The 20,837-nt window shown below is 42.8% G+C and overlaps 1 protein-coding gene across 4 annotated transcripts in view; it reads right to left on the reverse strand.

The window, feature by feature from the left end:
- The window catches only part of LOC137657745 (protein-lysine N-methyltransferase EEF2KMT-like), a 320,088-nt gene that overhangs the window by 187,777 nt on the left and 111,474 nt on the right, over window positions 1-20,837 (reverse strand). The gene's annotated exons all lie outside the window — the stretch shown is intronic.

A 20,837-nucleotide genomic window follows, 5' to 3' on the forward strand; every position in this document is an offset into this window, starting at 1 on the left:
AAGAAGTTCCCTTGGAAGATCCGTCATGAGCTGTGAGAAGGTCCGATGCCATAGCGGAGCTATTAGTATCATTGATAAGTTCTCGTTTATCCTAACTTGGTTGAGGACTTTTCTCATCAGATAAAACGGGGGAAATGCATACACATCTGTATTGTCCTACCGTTATTGGAATGCATCTTGCCATAGAGCCTGGGGGTCCAGAACTGGGGAGAAGTAGAGCAGGAGCCTGAAGTTCAGGGCCGTCGCGAACAAATCCACAGTCGGGGAACCCGACAAAATCAGGACTTTGTTGGCTACTAGAATATTCAAGGACCACTCGGAGCCCACTATCTGAGTCACTCTGCTCAGACTAACTGCAAGCACATTCCTCTTGCCTGAAATGAAGCGAGTAGATACGGACACCTTGTCGTCTTCTGCTCTTCTGCCCATCTGAGTAATTCTACTGCTAGATGGTACAGGGGCTGCAAGAAGGTACCGCCTTGCTTGTTTAGATAGGCCATCCCTCTGACCCTAGACAAACTAGGGTGTCCGAGGAATCGAAGGCTTGATTCCACTGGGACTTGAGTTGCCTCTGGAAGGATCTTATCCTGAGGCCCTAGTTGGGTACTAGATAAGTCAGAGATGATAGGTAGCCTAGAAGATGCACCCAGCTCTGGGCTGGAAGCTCTTCTTGTCTGTGGAAGGGCCCTGCTACCTTCCTCAAGCCTCTGAATTTCTTCGTTTGATGGGAACACTTTGTGCCATTTGGTGTCTATTATCATGCCCAAATACACCAGTCTTTGAGAGGGGAGCAGTGGTGATATCTCAAGGTTTACTATGATCCCCAGATCTTGGCGAAGCCTCAGATATCTGTCTTGGTGTTGAAGAAGGGTTGCCATCAACCCTGCTAGAATCAGCCAGTTGTCCAGATACCTTAGGAGATGTATGCTGATTCTGTGAGCCCAAGATGACACTAGGGCAAACCCTCTCATGAAGATCTGGGGTGCCTTGGAAAGACCGAAACATAGCAACTTGAACTGGTATTGTTTCAGGTTGAACATGATTCTTAGATACTTCCTTGAAGACGGATAGACTAGGATCTGAAAGTATGCATCCTTGAGATCCAGTGTACACATGAAGTCTTGCTGTCTTATCACTTGTCTGACTGTGTGGGCTGTCTCTATCTTGAACGGGGTTTGACTGACAAACCTGTTCAAGGCCGAGAGATCGGTGACTGGTCTATAGCATCCAAATATCTTTTTCACAAGAAAGAGTCGACTGAAGAAACCTGGAGACCCGTCAAGGACCTCTTGAAGAGCACCCTTCTCCAACATGGTCTGGACTTCGGCCCGAAGGGCCAGCTCCTTTGCGGATCCCTTCGCATAGGAGCTCATTGGGACTGGATCCCGAGTCAGTGGAGGGAGAAATCAAATGAGCAGGACGCGATATCCTGAACGAATCAACTCGACTGTCCAGGGTTCGGCCGTGAGCTGTAGCCAAATTAGCCAGTGGCTTTGCACGCATCCCCCCACAGGTGGACATGTGGGAGGATTGCCTGTCCTAGTGGAATCGGCCTCTGCCAGATCCCTTGTTGCCTTTCCTTTCACATGAGGACTTAAAACCTTTACGCTTGCCGCAAAAGGACTTTTTAGACACACTTGGGCCCTGCTGTTTTGGGTCCTTAGCCCTATTTGTCGGCAGTTTGGAAGAAGGTTGTTTCTTCTGTAGCAGAGGTTGAAAGAGTCGTGATGTAAGGGCCCTTTAGAGGTGGGAGTCCTGGTTGCACTTCCTCAACCTCTCCACCAACCACTCAACCTCTTCCAGGTTGAAGAGAGAACTCCCCACGAAAGAGGAGTTTCTCAGCCTAGAAACCTTGGCCTGTGGGAGCTGCTGATGGAACCTCTTGATGATCGAGTTCCCTCTCTCAAGGATGGTCCTCTCCCATAGGTTAACCCTCTGATAAACGATGAACTCGATCATCCTGGTGCCGGGCAAGAGGAAGGTCACCAACTTCCTTGTTGATTCATGAGACCAGTCCTGACATCTGATCAGGTGGCCCAGAGATCCCAACTAGAGGTCCAGCCACAAAGTAGCCTGCATGGCATACTTCACAACCTTCTCGAAGTTGATGATCTCTGAGACCGAGTACGAGACAGAGTACCGACCATCTCTTGATGGGAATACCCCTTGTGAGCACCTCTATAGAGTGATCAAGAGGCAAGGCCTGAAGAGGCTCATTCAAGATCTCGTAATACCTCCTCTGCCGCACGAACAGCGCCAGAAGGAGTTTAGAGGAAGAGCCTGTTCGGAGGGAGGTAGAGGAGCTTGTCTCTCATGACACTGCCTCCTTTCTGGGACTCTTCAACCCTTTGACCAGACCAAAACTGCAGTGGCCCTTGGGGGTCTCCGAGTGCCATAGACTTGGTCTATGGCACTCGGAGACTTTTCGTGTCTTTTCCACCTAGTAGTGCTGCCAATGGATTTGGAAGCCCACTGATGGATCTGATGCAGGACAACACCTGCCAGAAGGCGTACTCAAACTCCTGCTTCGCATCCACGAGATTAAGGCTAGCGGCTCTGGGCAAAAGGTCATCCTCAAGACTGAATTGCTCATTCACCTCCAAGCTCTCTTCCATAGGAGCCTGGGGTGGGCCAAAGTCATCAAGGTAGGCCATTGAAGGGGCAACTCTTGCTGACGTGACAGGAGAGACTTACCTCTACCTCACTTGCCGAGTCACAAAATCTCTTGCCGAGGACTTAGGGATGGTAAATAAGTCCTTATGCACCCTGTGCTGGAGCTGGAGTTTCTCCATAAGAGGCCTTGCACCCCTTTCTTTCTTGTCTGAGAGGACGCTGGTCGTCTCTAGAGGGAGGAATCACATCAGGCTGTGATGAAGGAAGGAACTCTAGGAAATTACCTCTATCAGAGAGAGGCGGAAGAAGTCCGTCATGGAGATCGCCCTGTCCTCCCTTGAAGGAGACAGCCCAATCCTTTTCCCTTTTGGTCGTGCACCTGCAAGGGGCTCCCACAAAACTCGGTGGCTTTTTCTTCCCAGTTCCTCTTCTGGACTTTGAAACTCCTCCTAGGGTCTGGAGGAGCAGCTCTGGGAAGAACAGCCAACAGGGGAATCCTAAGTGTACCACCCAAGGATTGAGAATGAGGTATAAACTCCGTAATGGCCTCCCACACCACGTTAAACAGTGCGCTTAGCCATGGGGGGGGGGGTTCTAACTCCCAATGAGCTGGGAGGAGGATGCCTTGGGCATACAGCACAGGAGCCCTAGGTCTGGGAGCCTGAAAAAAAGGTTGGTTAGAAACCTTACCTACAGGCATGTGAGGCACGGGTCTTCCCGCCGTGGGTTTTGCCGGATGTAATTCAGGGCCTCCCTATGTCTATCGCACTGGACACAATCTGAAAGGTACCGATCCCTAAGAGACAGGTGCTTGCAAGCCTGTAAAGGGATCGGACCAGTTGGTCTCAGACCGATGCGAGAGTAATTGACTAGGAGGCTGGCAGCAAGGTGGTGAGAGCCGCCATGTGGCCAGTATGTGCCACGAGGGAGACCTGCAACCTCTAAGAGCGCGCCACTGACGCTTAACTGGAGTGATCAAGTGGTAGAGAATGCAGCTCACACGGCTGGAGAGACTGGTGGTCGTCTCGTCTCAAGAGATAATCCTTCTGTAAAGATAGATTATCTGTTGCACCAGAAAAAGTGACGGTATCTCGTCCGTGGAAAAGCTCAGCAAGACCAGCTTTGCTGAAGTGTAGCAACTAGTTTGGCGAGGCAATTTACATATGACGCTGCAGGTTGGAAAGCAGTCGTCCAACTACGAGAACCCGAGGGATCGTCGTAGCAAAAGCTCCAACGCTCAGCAAGACACCAGCCTGATGGTTCAAGATCACGAGAGCCCAAAGGCTCAACATGACAAGGGTCCAAAAGCTCAAAAGTATGAGAGCCCGAAGGTTCAAAGTCATGAGAGCCGGAAGGTTCAGTGTGACGCGAGTTACAGAAACCCGGGGGTACAGTGTAACGTGGTCCTGGATGACTGGGGTCACGAGAGCCGGAAGCCTCAGCGTGACGAGAGCCCAGAGGCTCTGGGTCATGAGAACCCGGAGGCTCTGCTTAACTAGGACCCGAAGGTCCCAGGTCACGAGAACCCGGAGGCTCTGCTTAACAAGGACCCGAAGGTCCCGTCCCAGGTCATGAGAACTCGAAGCCTTATCGTAACGAGGACTCGAAGATCCCAGATCATGAGAGCATGACGGCTCAACATGAGAGCCTGAAGCCTCAGCGTAACGTGAAAATTAAGGTCTCGGGTAATGACAGCCCAAAGGATCAACATAAAGAGAGCCCAAGAGCTCAGGGTTACAAGAGTCCAAAGACACATTGTAACAAGGTCCCGAAGGCCACGGGTCACAAGAGCCCGAAGGCTCAGCGTAATGAGGGCCCAAAGGCTCGGCGTAATGAGGGCCCAAAGGCTCAGCGTAATGAGGGCCCAAAGGCTCAGCGTAATGAGGGCCCAAAGGCTCAGCGTAATGAGGGCCCAAAGGCTCAGGGTCATGAGAGCCGAAGGCTCATCGCAACAAAAGCCCGAGAGCTCAGGGTCATAAGAACCCAGAGGCTTAGTGCGACTTGAGCCCAAAGGCCCTGTGTCACGAGGGACTGAGGGCTCAACACGACGGGAGCCCAAAGGCTTCCTATCCCGAGAACCCGAAGGTTCAGTGAGATGAGAACCCAAAGGTTCGAACAGGCATCTTCTCACGGCAGGGAGAGGAGCATGCCTAGGGTGACGAGAGGTCAGAAATTCCTCCGTCCGATGAACCTTTGAAGGGGAACGTCTAGCAGGTTCCTCCGGAGGGAATCTGCTTGGTCACAAGCTGGCCACTGGGTCTATCGTGGACGAGAGAGACATCTTCCTGAAGGAGGACAATGCCTAGGATTTCTAAGCTTTTTGCACTCTAGAAAAATCTACTTATTCTGTGCCACATGCTTCAGCCTTAGCAAAGCTTCAGAGGCATTTAAAATGGCCAAGACCCTCATCCCTAATCATCAGGTAGCTAATTTTTCAAGGATTCCAATCCTGTTTTATCCTGTCAAATTCCATACCAGGAAACCTTGATGCCCAAAGAAATTATTTTGAAACTTATGTAGCCTAGGGATCCTCATAAATATGAATAAATCCTAACTGGAATCAGCTCAGTCAATTGTATACAATACAGTTTATAAATATGAGAATAGATTGTCCACATTTGGGCCTCTTCAGCAGAGGAGAGAATAGATTCCTACCTGGCCATACTCAATTAATTCAGGGACTGGTCAAACACACTGCATTTTCCATACCATGGTTTTCTGGGAGAAGTTTGTTCCCTGCTATCAACTAGGGATGAGGTCCCTATAGTTTCATTCCTTCTGAAGACATGTTGAGGCAAGTCTTCTTTATCCAAGACTACCCTTATTCCTTCCTTTTCAGCCTTAGATTAAATTCTTTGATTAAGGAACAACAGAGACTTCCTGCTGTCCAGTTCCAACCTTAATTCCAAGATCCCAGACCTCTGACTGTACTCCGACATCTCGCTCTAATTGTGAGGTTCAACACCTTGAGTCTGTGGGACAGAGAAGAATAATCTCTTCGCATCACCCACCTTGAATTCTCAGCTATATTCTAAGATTTGTCTCAAGCAAGGGATCTAGTCTAAGGGACTATGGCAGATATTTTTACAAACAACACGACTCCTTTCTTATAAGTTCTCTTAAAGGGGACATGAGATTCTAGTGACCCTTACTCCATTCAGCGCAAGTGTTCCTTCAGTGGATGGAAGGAACATTACCCTAATTCTGTAGTTTGCATCAGTCAAGTTAAATGTCTAGAGGACCACTAAGCAGAAGAAACATTTCTGCCCAAAAAATGGAGCCTTCAACTTCTAGTCTGCTTGAAAACTGAGTCTTTGAGGAAGACCTTACATAGATATTCTTGCAATATCTCATAATAAAAGAAAAAACATCACCTACTATCTAGTCTTAGACCATCAAGCCTAGGGAATTAATACTATATTGCAGACCTGGTCCAGCCTAGACTTACATGACTCTTCCCTGTTCACCATTATACTAAAAGTTCTTAACAATTTCAGAGTTAACAAACTCCTGAATGCCTCTCACTGCACATTTCTGGACTTTGAGGAAACAGTTGCCAAACCCTTGGCTGCTGCTGATGATACAACATCCTTGCTCTCTTCCTATTAAGAGAGATCTATTCAAATATCCTTACTGTCTCAAAATACACTAAAATACTACATGGAGCCTCTTCATTGTCCCTTCAGAGCAAAAAGGTTATCAAGACCTTTAAAATTCTCTACTGTCAGCTCTAAAAGGTAGTCCAAACATACCCTTTAACAATACAGTGCTACTGTGTATTTCACGGACCATGACACCCTCTTTTTTTAATATAACTAATGAACTAGGCTTCTGATTAATGTGAAACTGAAACCACCAGAGTTTGAGACACCGACCTAATTAAGAAAAATGGATTCAAGCATCTACTCCGCAGTATTGTCTTACTTTATATAGAGAAATGTCATCTAAATTCTGTGGTTATGGCGAGAACGGAAATTAAGACCTGGCAACTAGGCGTAGAATGACGTATGTCAACCATGACGTGAGCCCCTGACGTTTACACCTGCCACGCCCCCCTTTCTGTATGGTTATTAAAAGATATACAAGTTGTAGTGAATTATACTGCTCTTTGATGGAATCTAAAGATACTGATTAGTTATTATATTTAAATAAACTAATGTTTAGACTTACTTGTGTTTATTATTTAATTAATAGTTAATTTTACGAAAAAAAGACAAAAAAATTAAAATCTCGGAAGGCAGTCAGAGAGGTGATCGCACTAGGGAAGGTACACGCCTGTTACATACGGTCATTGACAAGGCTCCTGCTGACACTTTGCTCACTGACTACTATTGATATTTTATATCATGTCTAGAATGCTTCACCATTGTCCAAAAGGTTGTCGTAATGCTTTTGTGTTGCGACTCTTAACATACTTCAAGAGGGAACAACACAACAATAAACTGAAAATTGGATTGAATAGGTTGGTATCATGTTGTCATGTTTAATGCCGTACCATCACGGACATATATAGTTGAATATGATGCATTATCAGATTCTCTCTCTCTCTCTCTCTCTCTCACACATACACTGTATATATATATATATATATATATATATATATATATATATATATATATATATATATATATATATATATATATATATATATATATACATATATATATATACAGTAGGGTCCCGAATTAAGCGTGTTCGAATTACACGATTCCCCTTTTCCGCGATCGCTATTTTTCAAAAATAAATTTTCTGTATCTGCAAGGCTGTTCAAAGTTCGCGAGTCAAGCACTACAAAATGTATCAAATCTATTGTCTTTTTAAGTATATTGGTAGCCCTAAATACGGTGATTTATAATAAATGTTACAAAACAATATTAACATTACATTTCATTAACATAATTTCATAATGAATAGCCTATTTAAGGATAAAATTCCACATCAACAATGAAATCAACTGTTAACTGTGTGAGTCCAGCTGACAAAATGTAAACAGAAATGTGGTTACGTTCTCGGCAATCTTTATCTTTCTCCAACCTTACGATAATTGTAATGGTAGTGTTAATGATGGTATATTAAAGCCTTATTTTTGTTTAGTACAGTATATTTAAAAGCCTTATTTTTCCCTCTGGGCATTCAAGGTTTTCACGAGTAGACTGGGTTCGTTTATCGGCAGTGAATAGCCTAAACTTCGGTAACGAGTCGTCAATATTTTGTCATATTTTAAACAGTATACATTTGATTTGCAAACATTGGTTTTGTAGAGTAGACGGTAAAATAAAATCTAGAGAGAGAGAGAGAGAGAGAGAGAGAGAGAGAGAGAGAGAGAGAGAGATTTGATGGCAGAAATCTCTCTCTCTCTCTCTCTCTCTCTCTCTCTCTCTCTCTCTCTCCGTAAGAAATAAAACCATAGTTCACATATGGCAACTTGAGTTTAAGAATGAAATTAACATGAATATTGTTAGTTGTGGCGATCAATTCCTCGCTTCAGGGGGTACACGAAACAAAAACACGACATTCAATTACAACAGCTGATTCTCTCTCTCTCTCTCTCTCTCTCTCTCTCTCTCTCTCTCTCTCTCTCTCTCTCTCTCGTTATACAATACTTACAAATAGATGAAGAAACCAAAATCGGTTTTCTTGAAGTGTCAATTAAATACAAAACGAAAAAATTATACCGTGTATACATCCATTTCAATCATAGCTTAAAATACGGTAACCGATTTCGTCCGCAAACCACTATTTTTTAGGAAACACCATTCTATTCCAGAAAATTTTTACTCTTTAAATGTCAATTGCGCTATAATAAAACATGTACTTATGTTGTTAAATTTCGGGTGTGTTTTAAAAATCGAGTATTGCTAACTTATTTTTGTTTCACTTTTGGCTGTGATCACATCAGCTGATGTCTAGCTTCCGCGCGAATACAATAACAAAGAATTGTTTACACCATTTCTTAACTTATTCAAACCATCTATACAGTTAATATTACATAAACACCAATGTGTTATAACCTATCATATTTATTGTTTAGTACTTTAAAACCATCCTCTCTCTCTCTCTCTCTCTCTCTCTCTCTCTCTCTCTCTCTCTCTCTCTCTCTCTCTCTCTCTCTCTCTCTCATCGAACGTTATAGCGGCAACCTAATTGTTCGGTGACTTTAAAAATAGGCCTAGTACTTTCTTCTCTTACCTTTTTTGCATATGGATCCATAATTGAGGTGGGTACAAGTTGACTTATAACTGAAGTTAGGAAAAGTATTTTGGATATGGAAAGGACAATTATCTTTCGTAACAGTTTAGAATTATCGTAAGTTATCACTCTGTCATTAGCGGCAGTTTGCTATTGTGGATTAAACGCATAAGGAAAAAAAAATTTCCAGCTTTGCTACGAATTTAGGAATTTATATGGATACGGTAAGTAAAATATTTGTAATAACATAATGTTTACTAAATGTTTGTAATATCATTAGTTATGACTTAGATCATGTGTGTTTAATGCATTCGTTTGTTTATTATGATCGAAGATGGAGCGTAAACAAATGGAAGGTTTCCGTTTCAGGCGGCATCATAAAGAAAAACATTTCATAAATGGCATTTATTTCATTTATTTGAAAGTTCTAATAAAAAATAATTAGAACATTGGTAATAACAAATTCAACATATAATCTATACTTGGTAAAATTGCTGTCAATTCAAAAACACAGATGTATAAATGCGTCTGTTTCTTCGTTGTGATCAGAGATAAACGTAAACAAAACATTGGTTGTCGTTTTCTATTGTGCTTTTTAGCGTGTTTAGGAAACGCATGATATAAAATCGCCTTTATTTTGATAATTCTGGATTTTCAATCATATATAGAGTGATGGTTTTGCTATTCAACAGTTGTATTATACAATAGATATGACAAACATCAAAATTTGTCTGTATTTTGGGTTGTGTTATAACGGGAAATATATGGTGTTTACACCTATCCTGGTTGTAATTTTAACCATTTTTCAAGTTATTAGAACTTTAAAGTATATTAAATGTTTTATTTATTTACAAGAACAATTTGATATTATAAAGAAATACAGTATAGTACAAAGAAAGTATTGGAAATGGGTAGTAAACACATTTGAATAGGCAAATTGCTGGTTGCCATGGCCGCAATGGAATTATTTCTGTTAGTTGTGTTAGTTGTGGCAAATGGAAGAGTAGTAGAAAGGGCATTAATGGATTATGTGTTGGTAACTAAAAGAATGTTTGGAAGATTGAAAGACGTGCACGTGTTTAGGGGTATGGCTAACGGTATGTCTGATCATTTTTTGGTGGAAGGAAAATTAGTTGTAGCAAAAGAGTGGGGGAATAGAGTAGGTGGATGTAAAAGGGAGCTAGTGAGGGTTGAAGAGCTAATAAAACCGGGGGTAAAAAGTAAATATCAGGAAAGGTTGAAAATGGCATATGACGAGGTGAGAGTAAGAGAAACTGGTAATTTAGAGGAGGAGTGGAAGTTAGCAAAAGAAAATTTTGTTGGGATTGCAAGTGATGTATGTGGCAAGAAGGTTGTTGGAGGCAGCATGAGGAAGGGCAGTGAATGGTGGAATGAAGGAGTGAAGGTAAAAGTGGAAGAGAAAAAGAGGGCTTTTGAAGAATGGCTGCAGAGTAATAGTATAGAGAAGTATGAAAAATATAGAGAGCAAAAGGTGGAAGTAAAGCGCAAGGTACGTGAGGCAAAGAGGGCAGCTGACCTGAGGTGGGGTCAGGGACTGGGTCAGTCATATGAAGAGAATAAGAAGAAGTTTTGGAAAGAAGTGAAGAGAGTAAGGAAGGCTGGCGCAAGAATTGAAGAGACAGTGAAAGATGGAAATGGAAGGTTGTTAAAAGGAGAGGAGGCAAGGAAAAGGTGGGCGGAATATTTTGAAAGTTTGCTGAATGTTGAGGATGATAGGGAGGCAGATATAATTGCGGTTCCAGGTGTTGAGGTGCCAGTGATGGGAGATGAGAATGAGAGAGAGATTACAATAGAGGAAGTGAGGAGAGCACTAGATGAAACGAGAGTAGGAAAAGCATCGGGTATGGATGGTGTGAAAGCTGAGATGTTGAAGGAAGGGGGTGTGACTGTACTTGAATGGTTGGTGAGATTGTTTAATGTGTGTTTTGTGTTGTCAATGGTACCAGTAGATTGGGTCTGTGCATGTATTGTACCACTATATAAGGGTAAGGGAGATGTGCATGAGTGTTGTAATTCAAGAGGTATTAGTTTGTTGAGTGTAGTTGGAAAAGTGTATGGTAGAATACTGATTAATAGGATTAAGGATAAAACAGAGAATGCAATCTTGGAAGTACAGGGTGGTTTTAGAAGAGGTAGGGGTTGTATGAATCAGATTTTTACAGTTAGGCAGATATGCGAGAAATATTTAGCAAAAGGTAAGGAGGTGTATGTTGCGTTTATGGATCTGGAGAAAGCATATGATAGAGTTGATAGGGAAGCAATGTGGAATGTGATGAGGTTATATGGAGTTGGTGGAAGGTTGTTGCAAGCAGTGAAAAGTTTTTACACAGGTAGTAAAGCATGTGTTAGAATAGGAAATGAGGTGAGCGATTGGTTTCCGGTGAGAGTGGGGCTGAGACAGGGATGTGTGATGTCGCCGTGGTTGTTTAACTTGTATGTTGATGGAGTGGTGAGAGAGGTGAATGCTAGAGTGCTTGGACGAGGATTAAAACTGGTAGGCGAGAATGATCATGAATGGGAGGTAAATCAGTTGTTGTTTGCGGATGATACTGTACTGGTAGCAGACACAGAAGAGAAGCTTGACCGACTAGTGACAGAATTTGGAAGGGTGTGTGAGAGAAGGAAGTTGAGAGTTAATGTGGGTAAGAGTAAGGTTATGAGATGTACGAGAAGGGAAGGTGGTGCAAGGTTGAATGTCATGTTGAATGGAGAGTTACTTGAGGAGGTGGATCAGTTTAAGTACTTGGGGTCTGTTGTTGCAGCAAATGGTGGAGTGGAAGCAGATGTACGTCAGAGAGTGAATGAAGGTTGCAAAGTGTTGGGGGCAGTTAAGGGAGTAGTAAAAAATAGAGGATTGGGCATGAATGTAAAGAGAGTTCTATATGAGAAAGTGATTGTACCAACTGTGATGTATGGATCGGAGTTGTGGGGAATGAAAGTGATGGAGAGACAGAAATTGAATGTGTTTGAGATGAAGTGTCTGAGGAGTATGGCTGGTGTATCTCGAGTAGATAGGGTTAGGAACGAAGTGGTGAGGGTGAGAACAGGTGTAAGAAATGAGTTAGCGGCTAGAGTGGATATGAATGTGTTGAGGTGGTTTGGCCATGTTGAGAGAATGGAAAATGGCTGTCTGCTAAAGAAGGTGATGAATGCAAGAGTTGATGGGAGAAGTACAAGAGGAAGGCCAAGGTTTGGGTGGATGGATGGTGTGAAGAAAGCTCTGGGTGATAGGAGGATAGATGTGAGAGAGGCAAGAGAGCGTGCTAGAAATAGGAATGAATGGCGAGCGATTGTGACGCAGTTCCGGTAGGCCCTGCTGCTTCCTCCGGTGCCTTAGATGACCGTGGAGGTAGCAGCAGTAGGGGACTCAGCAGTATGAAGCTTCATCTGTGGTGGAAATGTGGGAGGTTGGGCTGTGGCACCCTAGCAGTACCAGCTGAACTCGGCTGAGTCCCTGGTTAGGCTGGAGGAACGTAGAGAGTAGAGGTCCCCTTTTTGTTTTGTTTCTTGTTGTTGTCGGCTACCCCCCAAAATTGGGGGAAGTGCCTTTGGTATATGTATGTATGTAGTTGTGTTTCGAAATTCGCGATTTTCCATTTACACGAGGTCATTAATCGACCAAATTCTCGCATAATTCGGGACCCTACTGTATATATATATATATATATATATATATATATATATATATATATATATATATATATATATATATATATATATATATATATATGTATATACAGTATATATATATTCTATTTCAGTCTTGTAACTTTATTCATTATAATGTTAGCTGTTATATTACTAATTATGTACAATACATTTATTGTTAATAATGTATTACTATTCTTCCACCTCCATCCAATCCTCAGCCATATTAAATATTTATAATGACCATGTTATGTGCGCATCCTCAACAATCATTCCATAACTTCAACACAATAATGACTGCATTCCTGTATTGAAAAATAAAAACACCTTATCTCTATCAAAGATATAATTATATATAATTTCTTGTACTGATATAATGAGGGGGCGTGGCAGGTGTAAACGTCACGGGCCTCACGTCATAGTTAACATACGTCATTCTGCTCCTAGTTGCCAGGTCTTAATTTCCGTTCTCGCCATAACCACAGAATTTAGATGACATTTCTCTATATAAAGTAAGACAATAATGCGGAGTAGATGCTTGAATCCATTTTTCTTAATTAGGTCGGTGTCTCAAACTCTGGTGGTTTCAGTTTCACATTAATCAGAAGCCTAGTTCATTAGTTATATTAAAAAAAGAGGGTGTCATGGTCCGTGAAATACACAGTAGTAGTTTCTTGTGCTATAGTTAGTGTTAATTTTGAGGGATTTTTGCTACTAAAACCTCTCTAAATAATATTAAGTTCTTTAAATTCCTTAGAAATGCAAAGAATACCTCTATACCTGCAATTAAGAGATATATATCCATGCTGGCCTTGATTCCCAGGCAATCTGGTATAAACTTGTCTAACAAACCAAATTTAAAAGATACTATTTGTTCTTTTGAAATAATTTCTTGAACTTGCATGTAGCCCAAGGAATTTTTATCTGACCTACCCTTTGAACAATTACTCTATTAGGTTTAAGGCATTAACTTTTAAAACCTCCTCCTCACAGTTGTGGACACTACCAAAAGAGTAAGCAAAGTCCAAGCATTAGCTTGCAACGTGGGTTTCTCTACTAACGAAGGTGTTCCTTTCACTCTTGCTAAATTTAAATCGAAGAACAACCACAAGATTATAAGCCTTCCTGGGTATATGTTGCTACCCTCCCTTGGCCCTTTAGTAGGGAAGGGTTCAGGCATAATGACCCTTTGTTCAGTCAGATTCTTAAAAACCTGTCTGACAAAATCCTTAATCAACATACTTGAGTAAAATTCTTCACTGTTTTACTAAGGATAGGTTAACACCCAAGTCCTAAAATGCTATTTCTTTCATGCTGAAGAAGTTAATCTTAGATGCTCAATGTATTTGACATTAGACTGCCCTACCTTTTCTTAAGGTAAGAGACTACAATAAAAAGTAATGGTGACTGACTTTCCAAAATGTTTTTCAACATTTCACTTGAGAAAGTTCTAAATGTAAACTTTTGGGTTCTTTAGTTCCTACTAGGGATTTGTTAGTTTGAACTTAAGGAGAAATCTATCCTTCCAAATAGTTTTTTCTTACAGTTTTTGGTGAAGATATACTACACATAGATATGCAGTTGTGTATAAAAGTACAGTTTTTTATACTTAAATATTTGCCAACTATTTTAGTTGGCCATCTTTCATTGTAGAATAGGTCCTAGACAGGGATTTTTACCCCTGCTGTTTAAGTGGATTTCTTTATATCTATAGAGTCATCACTATACCTTCTTTCTACTAAGAGTGTTATAGTACTCAGCATTTGATTATTGGTTATGATTATTTGAAATAAAGAACATTTTATATTTACTTTTATGCTTTCCCAATAATTATATATAAGTTTGTCAATAAATGTTAATTAGTAAGGGAACTGGCAGTAAGGATGTACACCGGTTTAGGAAGGGTAGTATGAAATCCAGAAAAAGCTCTACTATTTTCTAAACTCTGCCATCAAGTTTTTGATTAAAAGCATCTACAATAGCATATAATTATTGGGTAAGTATTAAAATAAATTTTATTACAAACATTTCTTCTATATTATATGTAAACAAGAAAAAAACCTTGACTAGCTGAAGGTAGTGCTAAAAATTAAATAGTGTAATTGATAGGAAAAATGTTATTTTCATTAGTAAAATAAATTTTTGAATATACTTACCCGATAATCATGTAGCTGTCAACTCCGTTGCCCGACAGAATTCTATGGGAGGGATACGCCAGCTATCACTATACTAGAAGGGGGTGTACTCACAAGCGCCACCTGTGGCCAGGTACTACAGTACTTGTTGTTGACGCCACCTCACTTTTTCCTCGGTCCACTGGTTCTCTATGGGGAGGAAGGGTGGGTCAATTAAATCATGATTATCGGGTAAGTATATTCAAAAATTTATTTTACTAATGAAAATAACATTTTTCAATATTAAACTTACCCGATAATCATGTAGCTGATTCACACCCAGGGGGGTGGGTGAAAAACCAGTGTACAAGACTAAAGGATAGCTAAGTATCCCGTATTTCATATAATCAGTTATCCACAATAACAATGAAATAATAAGTACCTGGTAAGGAAGTCGACTTGAACCGTTACTCTGCCTTTAATAAGATCGTCTTCCTTACTGAGCGCAGCGTTCCTCTTGGAAGGCTGAATCAACTCAAAGGTGCTAAAGTATACAGGGCTGCAACCCATACTAAAGGACCTCATCACAACCTTTAACCTCGGCGCTTCTCAAGAAAGAATTGACCACCCGCCAAATCAACAAGGATGTGGAAGGCTTCTTAGCCGACCGTACAACTCATAAAAAGTATTCAAGAGAAAGGTTAAAAGGTTATGGGATTATGGGAATGTAGTGGCTGAGCCCTCGCCTACTACTGCATTCGTTGCTACGAATGGTCCCAGGGTGTAGCAGTACTCGTAAAGAGACTGGACATCTTTGAGATAGAATGATGCGAACACTGACTTGCTTCTCCAATAGGTTGCATCCATAACACTCTGCAGAGAATGGCTCTGTTTGAAGGCCACTGAAGTAGCCACAGCTCCCACTTCATGTGTCCTTACCTTCAGCAAAGCAAGGTCTTCTTCCTTCAGATGAGAATGTGTTTCTCTAATCAGAAGCCTGAATAGTAAGAAACTGAGTTCTTAGAACTTGGAAAAGAAGGTTTCTTGATAGCACACTATAAGGCTTCTGATTGTCCTTGTAAAGGTTAAGACCTTTTTAGATAGTACCTAAGAGCTCTAACTGGGCAAAGTACTCTCTCCAGTTCATTCCCCACCAAGTTGGACAGGCTTGGGATCTCGAACGACTTAGGCCAAGGACGTGAAGGAAGCTCGTTTAGCAAAAACCGAGCTGCAAGGAACATGTAGCCGTTTCAGATGTGAAAACAATGATCCTGCTGAAGGCGTGGATCTCACTTACTCTTTTAGTTGTCAAGCACACGAGGAAAAGAGTTTTTAATGTGAGGTCCTAAAAAGAGGCTGATTGGAGAGGTTCAAATCTTGATGACATAAGGAACCTTAGGACCACGTATAGATTCCAGCCTGGAGTGGACAACCGACGTTCCTTTGAGGTCTCAAAAGACCTAGGGAGGTCCTGTAGACCTTTGTTGGTGGAAAGATCCAAGCCTCTGTGGCGGAAAACCGCTGCCAACATACTTCTGTAACCCTTGATCGTAGGAGCTGAAAGAGATCTTACTTTCCTTAGATATAACAGGAAGTCAGCAATCTGGGTTACAGTGGTACTGGTTGAGGAAACTGCATTGGTCTTGTACCAGCTACGGAAGACTTCCCCTTGAGACTGATAGATTCTGAGAGTGGATGTTCTCCTTGCTTTGGCAATCGCTCTGGCTGCCTCCTTCGAAAAGCCCCTAGCTCTTGAGAGTCTTTCAAAAGTCTGAAGGCAGTCAGACGAAGAGCGTGGAGGATTGGGTGTACCTTCTTTACGTGAGGTAGACGTAGAAGGTTCACTCCTAGAGGAAGAGTCCTGGGAATGTCGACCAGCCATTGCAGTACCTCTAAGAACCATTCTCTCGCGGGCCAGAGCGGCGCCAACCAACGTCAGCCGTGTCCCTTTGCGAGAGGAGAACTTCTGAAGTACCCTGTTGACAATCTTGAACGGCGGGAATGCATACAGGTCGAGATGGAACCAATCCAGCAGAAAAGCATCCACGTGAACTGCTGCTGGGTCTGGAATCGGAGAACAATACAACAGGAGTCTCTAGGTTATCGAGGTAGCGAACAGATCTATGGTTGGCTGACCCCACAGGGCCCAAAGTCTGCTGCAAACATTCTTGAGAAGGGTCCACTCTGTGGGGATGACCTGACCCTTCCGGCTGAGGTGATCTGCCATGACATTCATACCGCCCTGAATGAACCTCGTTACCAGCGTGAGCTTTCGATCTTTAGACCAGATGAGGAGGTCCCTTGTGATCTAGAACAACTTCCACGAAAGAGTCCCTCCCTGCTTGAAGATGTAAGCCAGGGCTGTGGTGTTGTCAGAGTCCACCTCCACCACTTTGTTAAGCTGGAGGGACTTGAAGTTTATCAAGGCCAGAATAACCGCCAACAACTCCTTGCAATTGATGTGAAGTGTCCTTTGCTCCTGATTCCATGTTCCCGAGCATTCTTGTCCGTCCAAAGTCGCACCCCAGCCCGTGTCTGAAGCGTCCGAGAGGAGACGGCGGTCGGGTTTCTGAACAGCCAAAGGTAGACTTCCTTGAGAAGAAAGCTGTTCTTACACCACGCGAGAGAAGACCTCCTCTCTTCGGAAACAGGAACTGAGACCGTCTCTAGCGTCATGTCCTTTATCCAGTGAGCAGCTAGATGATACTGAAGGGGGGGAGGTGGAGTCTCCCTAACACGATGAACAGGGCCAGCGATGAAAGTATCCCTGTTGGACTCATCCACTACCTGACTGAGCATCGGTTCCTTCTCAGCATGCTCTGGATGCATTCTAGGGCTTGGAAGATCCTTGGGGCCGACGGAAAAGCCCGAAAAGCTCGACTCTGAAGATCCATACCCAGGGAGACAATGGTCTGGGATGGGAAGAGCTGAGACTCCTCAAAATTGACCAGGAGGCCCAGTTCCTTGGTCAGATCCATAGTCCATCTGAGAATCTCCAGACAGCGACGACTTGTGGGAGCTCTTAAAAGCCAGTCGTCTGACGGAGCCGGACACAAGATCATGGTACTGCTGCACAGTCTGTGAACTGTCAACCATGGGGAAGCGAGGAAGTACAGTGACAACCCGAAGCTGTCTAGACTGTCTGGGTCGTACAGACAACTCCTTATCGGGTTGCTGAGGTTGCCGCACTGCGTCACAACAAGTCACTTCTGCTGGTTGTTGAACGTCTTCCCAGTGACACACTGACTCCGTAAACAAAAAATCCTTTAACAAGGACTAAGCTTGTACTGCATGTCTTGCAACACAGCTCAAGGTCTATGGGAGCAGGTGTGGTAACAGACGGGGTTAGTGACTGAAGTGGAACCATTACCTTCCCTGGAAGCAAGTTATGCTTAAATAAAAGTCCATAGGAGGCTACGCAGCTAAAGGCTCCTCTCCAAATGACAGAGTCCTCAAGGGAATATCAGAAGGAGGGAGAAAAGCACTTTCTCATCTACAGGGACCATATCCGAGAAAAGTTAAGTTCTCTCAGTGAGGGTTTCAATGGTGCAAAAGCAGCAGACTAGAAGGCAACGTTATGAAACTGCTTGACAGTCTAGTGAGTTGGCAACAACCAAAGATGTATGACTGAGAAGCATGCGGTAAGGTATGCAGAGCATGTTGTATGCAGAGCATGCTGTATGCAGAGCATGCTGTATGTAGAGCATGTTGTATGCAGAGCATGCTGAATGCAGAGCATGCTGTATGCAGAGCATGTTGTATGCAGAGCATGCTGAATGCAGAGCATGCTGTATGCAGAGCATGTTGTATGCAGAGCATGCTGTATGCAGAGCATGCTGTATGTAGAGCATGTTGTATGCAGAGCATGCTGAATGCAGAGCATGCTGTATGCAGAGCATGTTGTATGCAGAGCATGCTGTATGCAGAGCATGCTGTATGTAGAGCATGCTGTAAGGTAAGCAGAGCGTGTTGCATGGCGTTTAACATTTCTCAGAAATTCCATGACCAGTGCTAGAGTGCTTCATGCATGCTTGCATGGGGTTTTAATATCAACATAATATTTACCTTACATTCATAACTCATGATTCATTTTTGTTTTGAAGATATTTTTGCCATATTTTGCGATATTGTTAAAAATATATTGCAAGGAATACATATATATTTTTATATAAGTAAGACAAATAACCTCCAATATCATAATGTTGTGTAGGCATACATGTATATGATTACAAATGCAAGTTATGAAAGTAATGAGGTGTTATTATTGTCATTTGTTATTTCTCAAGTTGAGGAGAAAGTGGCAGATGCATGCGTTGAGGTGGCTGACTCATAGCATGAGGTTGCTGCCTCAGGAGTTGCGCTTGCTGTAAGGGTTGCGGATGCGCAGTAGCAGGTTCCTGAGGAACGAGTTAAGGTTCCTGAGGTGTGAGCTGCGAGAGTTGAGGTAGCGGCTGCGCAGAACGCAGTTCTTGTCTCGCGAGTTGAGGTTCCTGAGGAGCTAGCCTAAGCTGCAGCGAGTGCTGAGGTGGCTGCCTCATTGATGGAAGAGGTTGTCGTACCTCAAGAGATTGTTGCCTCTCTGGTGGAACCGCAAGCGGAAGCGGAGGAAGTAAGGCATAAGATTCCTGCTCCCATTGCTGAGGTTGCCTTAAGGAAGGCGGAGGTTGCTGCACACCGCTGGTAACTGGCAACTCAGTACGCGGTAAGTTATCCTGAGGAACCTCAACATCGTACGCCTGGCAGACTGGACTGCGGTGAGGCGGAGCGATCGCAGGAGGAGGTGTAACCTTCTCAGCCTGACACTCACGCATTAAGACCGCAAGCTGTGACTGCATGGACTGCAGCAAAGTCATCTTGGGGTCGGCAGACGCTAAGGTCTGCTGAGGCAAAGCCTTAACAGAAGATGAGGTCTGTTACGGCATCACCTTACCTCTCTTAGGAGGTGTGCAGTCACCTGATGACTGCGGAGAGTCAGAGCTAACCCAATGACTGCATCCGGGTTGTAGAACTCTAACTTCGTACGTCTGGCATAGGTCTGGACTTTACGTTTAAGAGGTCTTGAGACCTGAGACCAGCGTTTTCTCCCCGAAATTTCTTCTGCAGACGAGCAAAATAAGGGCTCAATCGTCTGCGGGTGGGAGTGACGGTCTCTGTAAGACACGCCCGCAACCACCGAGGATACTTCTGTGCGCCGATCAAGGCCTGCCGAATCCTTTTGCCCTTCGACATTGCTTCTCCCCTGGGCTTGGGAGCTTGCAAGAGGTCCCGGACTGGGAGGACGACTGGCACGCACAGAAGTACCCTCACGCACAACACTGACACTTTGCGCTAATCACTTATCACTTTTGATTTTCTGTTTGCACTTATTTCACTGAACTCGAAACTTTAAGTGGTTTGTACCTGAAACACGCAATTCTATCCTTTCTCAAAAGTTAGTAATTGCGAAAACAGAATTACAATGTAACAGAAAAATCTAATGAAAGATAAATAATTCAGTGGCTGGAAAGAGACTAAACACTAGATCAAATAAACTACGTTTAAATTCTCTCACCGCATAAAGCTTGAGAACAAGAAAAAACTCTAGAAACGTTTACCTTCTTCCCCTAAAGAGACTAGGGAGAAGAGCAAAAACGATAACAACGTTACTCGCTTGAACGAAACGTTTATCCTCCTCTTTCTCCCTCCGTCTCTATCTCTCTCTCTCTCTCTCTCTCTTGACTTAGAACCTGAGAGAAGAGCCCAATCATATATATCGTTAAAACATATTATTGTTAAAGGAAAATATTTCCCAAAATGAAAAGTTCCTTTATTAGAATTAAAACCATTAAGTTAAGAAAGAATGAACAAAACGCTAGACACGGTTACTCTTACTGCAACGTGACACCGTGAAAATTCTCTCTCTATCGTAACGATAGAACGCAAGTTGAACGTTCTGAACGTCAACAACTGCAGAGACAAAACAAAACGTTAGTTCAACTTTGAAAACAGTACGAGACTATCAAAGAAATTCTTTCAAAAACATTAAAATAGCATAATATGTTAACAGGTAAAACCGAAATGACGGGCTCAATGTTAATTAACTTCGGTACCAAGAAAAGACCGCCTACTATTAGGAAAGGTCGAATATAAACAAATATAAAAATTAATTTTAATAAGTTTATAATAAAAGGAAGTTAATCGAAGAGGCCTATAAAAGGCGGAGAGATATAAAATAAATCTATAACTTTTGTTAAGCAAAATTAAGAAAGAGAG

Source organism: Palaemon carinicauda, chromosome 18, assembly GCF_036898095.1.
Source record: "Palaemon carinicauda isolate YSFRI2023 chromosome 18, ASM3689809v2, whole genome shotgun sequence".
NCBI classification, from domain to species: domain Eukaryota; kingdom Metazoa; phylum Arthropoda; class Malacostraca; order Decapoda; family Palaemonidae; genus Palaemon; species Palaemon carinicauda.